Genomic DNA, 8,984 nt, shown 5'->3' with positions numbered 1-8,984 from the left:
CACGTTTAAATGAAATCCCACATTAAAATTTACATTGTACTAAATACATATACTACATAAGAACAAGAAAGCAAAATTGAATATACCAAGATACTTTATTCTTCTTCTTCTTCTTCTTCTGCATATTATTGTTGTTGTTATTATTGTTATTATTATCCTTATTGTATTTAGAAATCTATCATAATTGAAGATATTGGGAAATAAAGATGAGATTTCTTTCTTATTCTTCTTAACTGTTTTTTTTTTTCTTTTTCTTTTCTTTTATATGAATAATAAGAAATATAAGGTATCATAATCAGATACATATGTAATCTTCTTTAATTTGAATGGGTTTTTGATATAATTGTACTTTGGACGCCTAATGCTTCCTTATCGAATGCCTTTTTGTCAAGAGCTAACAAAGTTTCTTTTCAATTTAATCTCGATATCGTTCTTTGTTTTATTCAAATTCTCGATTCGTTTACCCTTTCTTTCTCTCTCTCTCTCTCTCTCTCTTTCTCTCTCTGTATATATATATACATATTATATATAATATATATATATATATATATATATATATATATATATATATATCTGTATATATCTCAATCTGTATCAGAAATAAACTCAGGGTTTATAAAAAAACATTATCATATACGTATTCATCTGCGTATCAATGCAAATACGACTTACATCTTGCATCGAAAAATGACAATAGTCGACTATAATTAGTGAATTTCTTAATCAGTGGTATTACATCCTACGTTGATACATTTGTGAAGAGCTTTGTTATCTACGGCCAGTTGAAAGGCACTTTAACTATTAACCGAGGTATTGAAATCTTTTATCAAAAGTCTTAACGTTAACGACAAACGAATAAAAGATTGTATTAGAGTTTAATTCGATATCTTCCATTGTATCTTCCAATATAATAATGTAAAGTTTATTAACGAGAAGTAGAATCATATATCTAATTAAAAATAAACAACTAATAGATTTCGTTCCATTACAAAGATATATATACATACATTTATGCGTACACATTAAAAGTATTGCTAATAAAAAATCAATAGGATTATAGAAAACATTTCATTGTAATTTGATGCCGAAAATAACAAATACCCTTCAATAATGTGTAATTTTTTCTTTTTCTATCAAGTATTAATATCTTTTTAATCAATTTAAACATTTTTAGTTCATAATGTATCAATAACAATATCAGATATTTAATTTTGGCTCATTGCAGAACAAAGGTTGCTCGTTACTGTCCATACAATATAAGAAAATCTCAAGCAATACCCAAGAGAAAGACTACTGTATACTTTGTGTATGTGTGCGTGGGTGTGTATATTATGTATCTAGTTATGTACATATGTATCTATTTACAAACGTATGTTTATATGGGATCTTCCAACATTCCACCTTGGTGGTTGCCGAAAGACTGATCTCATACGATATTCGACAGAAAGTAAATAACATAAGGTTGATTTAGATATTTCAGCTTATAGAGAAACATATAAACATTGTAATAAGATTTGCTTTGTATACGTCAGCTAGTAAATGGTATAAACATTCTCTTTTTCTTTCAGTGTAATAATATTATATATATATATATATATATATATATATATATATATGTATATATATATATATTAAAATTTTTATAATTTAATTAGTTAATTAATCAAAATCAAAAAATAAAAGAAAGCAACAGGAATACAAAAATACGAGACCTCATCGAAAACTCCGTTTGTTAGGACAGACGTCCTTCCTCGTAAACAATGAACTTTCATCTCTCTCTCTCTCTCTCTCTTCCTCGCTCTATTTTGCTATTTTTTTCTTAATTTTTCTGTATGCACGTGTACGCGTATGTACGTAATACGTATATGCCTTTCAACAAATGTAATATCGTTTGGTATCGATATATTTTATATATAGAAAGATCGTCGACGATCGAACGTGATGCGTGTACCTGATCGTGACACCCTTATTTCAATATTGTAAATTTAATTTGTCAACGAGGTATAAATTCTATATTCATTTAAATACACATACATTGATATGTGTATGAATAATGCATATTAATCATAATACGCATTAAATGACACGTTTAAATGAAATCCCACATTAAAATTTACATTGTACTAGATACATATACTACATAAGAACAAGAAAGCAAAATTGAATATACCAAGATACTTTATTCTTCTTCTTCTTCTTCTTCTGCATATTATTGTTGTTGTTATTATTGTTATTATTATCCTTATTGTATTTAGAAATCCATCATAATTGAAGATATTGGGAAATAAAGATGAGATTTCTTTCTTATTCTTCTTAACTGTTTTTTTTTTCTTTTTCTTTTCTTTTATATGAATAATAAGAAATATAAGGTATCATAATCAGATACATATGTAATCTTCTTTAATTTGAATGGGTTTTTGATATAATTGTACTTTGGACGCCTAATGCTTCCTTATCGAATGCCTTTTTGTCAAGAGCTAACAAAGTTTCTTTTCAATTTAATCTCGATATCGTTCTTTGTTTTATTCAAATTCTCGATTCGTTTACCCTTTCTTTCTCTCTCTCTCTCTCTCTCTCTTTCTCTCTCTGTATATATATATACATATTATATATAATATATATATATATATATATATATATATATATATATATATATCTGTATATATCTCAATCTGTATCAGAAATAAACTCAGGGTTTATAAAAAAACATTATCATATACGTATTCATCTGCGTATCAATGCAAATACGACTTACATCTTGCATCGAAAAATGACAATAGTCGACTATAATTAGTGAATTTCTTAATCAGTGGTATTACATCTTACGTTGATACATTTGTGAAGAGCTTTGTTATCTACGGCCAGTTGAAAGGCACTTTAACTATTAACCGAGGTATTGAAATCTTTTATCAAAAGTCTTAACGTTAACGACAAACGAATAAAAGATTGTATTAGAGTTTAATTCGATATCTTCCATTGTATCTTCCAATATAATAATGTAAAGTTTATTAACGAGAAGTAGAATCATATATCTAATTAAAAATAAACAACTAATAGATTTCGTTCCATTACAAAGATATATATACATACATTTATGCGTACACATTAAAAGTATTGCTAATAAAAAATCAATAGGATTATAGAAAACATTTCATTGTAATTTGATGCCGAAAATAACAAATACCCTTCAATAATGTGTAATTTTTTCTTTTTCTATCAAGTATTAATATCTTTTTAATCAATTTAAACATTTTTAGTTCATAATGTATCAATAACAATATCAGATATTTAATTTTGGCTCATTGCAGAACAAAGGTTGCTCGTTACTGTCCATACAATATAAGAAAATCTCAAGCAATACCCAAGAGAAAGACTACTGTATACTTTGTGTATGTGTGCGTGGGTGTGTATATTATGTATCTAGTTATGTACATATGTATCTATTTACAAACGTATGTTTATATGGGATCTTCCAACATTCCACCTTGGTGGTTGCCGAAAGACTGATCTCATACGATATTCGACAGAAAGTAAATAACATAAGGTTGATTTAGATATTTCAGCTTATAGAGAAACATATAAACATTGTAATAAGATTTGCTTTGTATACGTCAGCTAGTAAATGGTATAAACATTCTCTTTTTCTTTCAGTGTAATAATATTATATATATATATATATATATATATATATATATATATATATATGTATATATATATATATTAAAATTTTTATAATTTAATTAGTTAATTAATCAAAATCAAAAAATAAAAGAAAGCAACAGGAATACAAAAATACGAGACCTCATCGAAAACTCCGTTTGTTAGGACAGACGTCCTTCCTCGTAAACAATGAACTTTCATCTCTCTCTCTCTCTCTCTCTTCCTCGCTCTATTTTGCTATTTTTTTCTTAATTTTTCTGTATGCACGTGTACGCGTATGTACGTAATACGTATATGCCTTTCAACAAATGTAATATCGTTTGGTATCGATATATTTTATATATAGAAAGATCGTCGACGATCGAACGTGATGCGTGTACCTGATCGTGACACCCTTATTTCAATATTGTAAATTTAATTTGTCAACGAGGTATAAATTCTATATTCATTTAAATACACATACCTTGATATGTGTATGAATAATGCATATTAATCATAATACGCATTAAATGACACGTTTAATTGAAATCCCACATTAAAATTTACATTGTACTAGATACATATACTACATAAGAACAAGAAAGCAAAATTGAATATACCAAGATACTTTATTCTTCTTCTTCTTCTTCTTCTGCATATTATTGTTGTTGTTATTATTGTTATTATTATCCTTATTGTATTTAGAAATCCATCATAATTGAAGATATTGGGAAATAAAGATGAGATTTCTTTCTTATTCTTCTTAACTGTTTTTTTTTTCTTTTTCTTTTCTTTTATATGAATAATAAGAAATATAAGGTATCATAATCAGATACATATGTAATCTTCTTTAATTTGAATGGGTTTTTGATATAATTGTACTTTGGACGCCTAATGCTTCCTTATCGAATGCCTTTTTGTCAAGAGCTAACAAAGTTTCTTTTCAATTTAATCTCGATATCGTTCTTTGTTTTATTCAAATTCTCGATTCGTTTACCCTTTCTTTCTCTCTCTCTCTCTCTCTCTCTCTCTCTCTCTCTGTATATATATATACATATTATATATAATATATAATATATATGTATATATATATATATATATATATATATATATATATATATATATATATATCTGTATATATCTCAATCTGTATCAGAAATAAACTCAGGGTTTATAAAAAAACATTATCATATACGTATTCATCTGCGTATCAATGCAAATACGACTTACATCTTGCATCGAAAAATGACAATAGTCGACTATAATTAGTGAATTTCTTAATCAGTGGTATTACATCTTACGTTGATACATTTGTGAAGAGCTTTGTTATCTACGTCCAGTTGAAAGGCATTTTAACTATTAACCGAAGTATTGAAATCTTTTATCAAAAGTCTTAACGTTAACGACAAACGAATAAAAGATTGTATTAGAGTTTAATTCGATATCTTCCATTGTATCTTCCAATATAATAATGTAAAGTTTATTAACGAGAAGTAGAATCATATATCTAATTAAAAATAAACAACTAATAGATTTCGTTCCATTACAAAGATATATATACATACATTTATGCGTACACATTAAAAGTATTGCTAATAAAAAATCAATAGGATTATAGAAAACATTTCATTGTAAATTGATGCCGAAAATAACAAATACCCTTCAATAATGTGTAATTTTTTCTTTTTCTATCAAGTATTAATTTCTTTTTAATCAATTTAAACATTTTTAGTTCATAATGTATCAATAACAATATCAGATATTTAATTTTGGCTCATTGCAGAACAAAGGTTGCTCGTTACTGTCCATACAATATAAGAAAATCTCAAGCAATACCCAAGAGAAAGACTACTGTATACTTTGTGTATGTGTGCGTGGGTGTGTATATTATGTATCTAGTTATGTACATATGTATCTATTTACAAACGTATGTTTATATGGGATCTTCCAACATTCCACCTTGGTGGTTGCCGAAAGACTGATCTCATACGATATTCGACAGAAAGTAAATAACATAAGGTGGATTTAGATATTTCAGCTTATAGAGAAACATATAAACATTGTAATAAGATTTGCTTTCTATACGTCAGCTAGTAAATGGTATAAACATTCTCTTTTTCTTTCAGTGTAATAATATTATATATATATATATATGTATATATATATATATTAAAATTTTTATAATTTAATTAGTTAATTAATCAAAATCAAAAAATAAAAGAAAGCAACATGAATACAAAAATACGAGACCTCATCGAAAACTCCGTTTGTTAGGACAGACGTCCTTCCTCGTAAACAATGAACTTTCATCTCTCTCTCTCTCTCTCTCTTCCTCGCTCTATTTTGCTATTTTTTTCTTAATTTTTCTGTATGCACGTGTACGCGTATGTACGTAATACGTATATGCCTTTCAACAAATGTAATATCGTTTGGTATCGATATATTTTATATATAGAAAGATCGTCGACGATCGAACGTGATGCGTGTACCTGATCGTGACACCCTTATTTCAATATTGTAAATTTAATTTGTCAACGAGGTATAAATTCTATATTCATTTAAATACACATACCTTGATATGTGTATGAATAATGCATATTAATCATAATACGCATTAAATGACACGTTTAAATGAAATCCCACATTAAAATTTACATTGTACTAGATACATATACTACATAAGAACAAGAAAGCAAAATTGAATATACCAAGATACTTTATTCTTCTTCTTCTTCTTCTTCTGCATATTATTGTTGTTGTTATTATTGTTATTATTATCCTTATTGTATTTAGAAATCCATCATAATTGAAGATATTGGGAAATAAAGATGAGATTTCTTTCTTATTCTTCTTAACTGTTTTTTTTTTCTTTTTCTTTTCTTTTATATGAATAATAAGAAATATAAGGTATCATAATCAGATACATATGTAATCTTCTTTAATTTGAATGGGTTTTTGATATAATTGTACTTTGGACGCCTAATGCTTCCTTATCGAATGCCTTTTTGTCAAGAGCTAACAAAGTTTCTTTTCAATTTAATCTCGATATCGTTCTTTGTTTTATTCAAATTCTCGATTCGTTTACCCTTTCTTTCTCTCTCTCTCTCTCTCTCTCTCTCTCTCTCTGTATATATATATACATATTATATATAATATATAATATATATGTATATATATATATATATATATATATATATATATATATATATATATATATCTGTATATATCTCAATCTGTATCAGAAATAAACTCAGGGTTTATAAAAAAACATTATCATATACGTATTCATCTGCGTATCAATGCAAATACGACTTACATCTTGCATCGAAAAATGACAATAGTCGACTATAATTAGTGAATTTCTTAATCAGTGGTATTACATCTTACGTTGATACATTTGTGAAGAGCTTTGTTATCTACGTCCAGTTGAAAGGCATTTTAACTATTAACCGAAGTATTGAAATCTTTTATCAAAAGTCTTAACGTTAACGACAAACGAATAAAAGATTGTATTAGAGTTTAATTCGATATCTTCCATTGTATCTTCCAATATAATAATGTAAAGTTTATTAACGAGAAGTAGAATCATATATCTAATTAAAAATAAACAACTAATAGATTTCGTTCCATTACAAAGATATATATACATACATTTATGCGTACACATTAAAAGTATTGCTAATAAAAAATCAATAGGATTATAGAAAACATTTCATTGTAAATTGATGCCGAAAATAACAAATACCCTTCAATAATGTGTAATTTTTTCTTTTTCTATCAAGTATTAATTTCTTTTTAATCAATTTAAACATTTTTAGTTCATAATGTATCAATAACAATATCAGATATTTAATTTTGGCTCATTGCAGAACAAAGGTTGCTCGTTACTGTCCATACAATATAAGAAAATCTCAAGCAATACCCAAGAGAAAGACTACTGTATACTTTGTGTATGTGTGCGTGGGTGTGTATATTATGTATCTAGTTATGTACATATGTATCTATTTACAAACGTATGTTTATATGGGATCTTCCAACATTCCACCTTGGTGGTTGCCGAAAGACTGATCTCATACGATATTCGACAGAAAGTAAATAACATAAGGTGGATTTAGATATTTCAGCTTATAGAGAAACATATAAACATTGTAATAAGATTTGCTTTCTATACGTCAGCTAGTAAATGGTATAAACATTCTCTTTTTCTTTCAGTGTAATAATATTATATATATATATATATATGTATATATATATATATTAAAATTTTTATAATTTAATTAGTTAATTAATCAAAATCAAAAAATAAAAGAAAGCAACATGAATACAAAAATACGAGACCTCATCGAAAACTCCGTTTGTTAGGACAGACGTCCTTCCTCGTAAACAATGAACTTTCATCTCTCTCTCTCTCTCTCTCTTCCTCGCTCTATTTTGCTATTTTTTTCTTAATTTTTCTGTATGCACGTGTACGCGTATGTACGTAATACGTATATGCCTTTCAACAAATGTAATATCGTTTGGTATCGATATATTTTATATATAGAAAGATCGTCGACGATCGAACGTGATGCGTGTACCTGATCGTGACACCCTTATTTCAATATTGTAAATTTAATTTGTCAACGAGGTATAAATTCTATATTCATTTAAATACACATACCTTGATATGTGTATGAATAATGCATATTAATCATAATACCCATTAAATGACACGTTTAAATGAAATCCCACATTAAAATTTACATTGTACTAGATACATATACTACATAAGAACAAGAAAGCAAAATTGAATATACCAAGATACTTTATTCTTCTTCTTCTTCTTCTTCTGCATATTATTGTTGTTGTTATTATTGTTATTATTATCCTTATTGTATTTAGAAATCCATCATAATTGAAGATATTGGGAAATAAAGATGAGATTTCTTTCTTATTCTTCTTAACTGTTTTTTTTTTCTTTTTCTTTTCTTTTATATGAATAATAAGAAATATAAGGTATCATAATCAGATACATATGTAATCTTCTTTAATTTGAATGGGTTTTTGATATAATTGTACTTTGGACGCCTAATGCTTCCTTATCGAATGCCTTTTTGTCAAGAGCTAACAAAGTTTCTTTTCAATTTAATCTCGATATCGTTCTTTGTTTTATTCAAATTCTCGATTCGTTTACCCTTTCTTTCTCTCTCTCTCTCTCTCTCTCTCTCTCTCTCTCTCTCTGTATATATATATACATATTATATATAATATATAATATATATGTATATATATATATATATATATATCTGTATATATCTCAATCTGTATCAGAAATAAACTCAGGGTTTATAAAAAAACATTATCAT

The 8,984-nt window shown here is 26.7% G+C and overlaps 1 long non-coding RNA gene across 1 annotated transcript in view; it reads right to left on the bottom strand.

The window, feature by feature from the left end:
• The window catches only part of LOC127065948 (uncharacterized), a 63,232-nt gene that overhangs the window by 25,775 nt on the left and 28,473 nt on the right, over positions 1 to 8,984 (bottom strand). The gene's annotated exons all lie outside the window — the stretch shown is intronic.

Source organism: Vespula vulgaris, chromosome 8, assembly GCF_905475345.1.
Source record: "Vespula vulgaris chromosome 8, iyVesVulg1.1, whole genome shotgun sequence".
NCBI classification, from domain to species: domain Eukaryota; kingdom Metazoa; phylum Arthropoda; class Insecta; order Hymenoptera; family Vespidae; genus Vespula; species Vespula vulgaris.
Note: the sequence above shows the minus strand (reverse complement) of the source record. Positions and strands in the feature narration are given on the sequence as shown.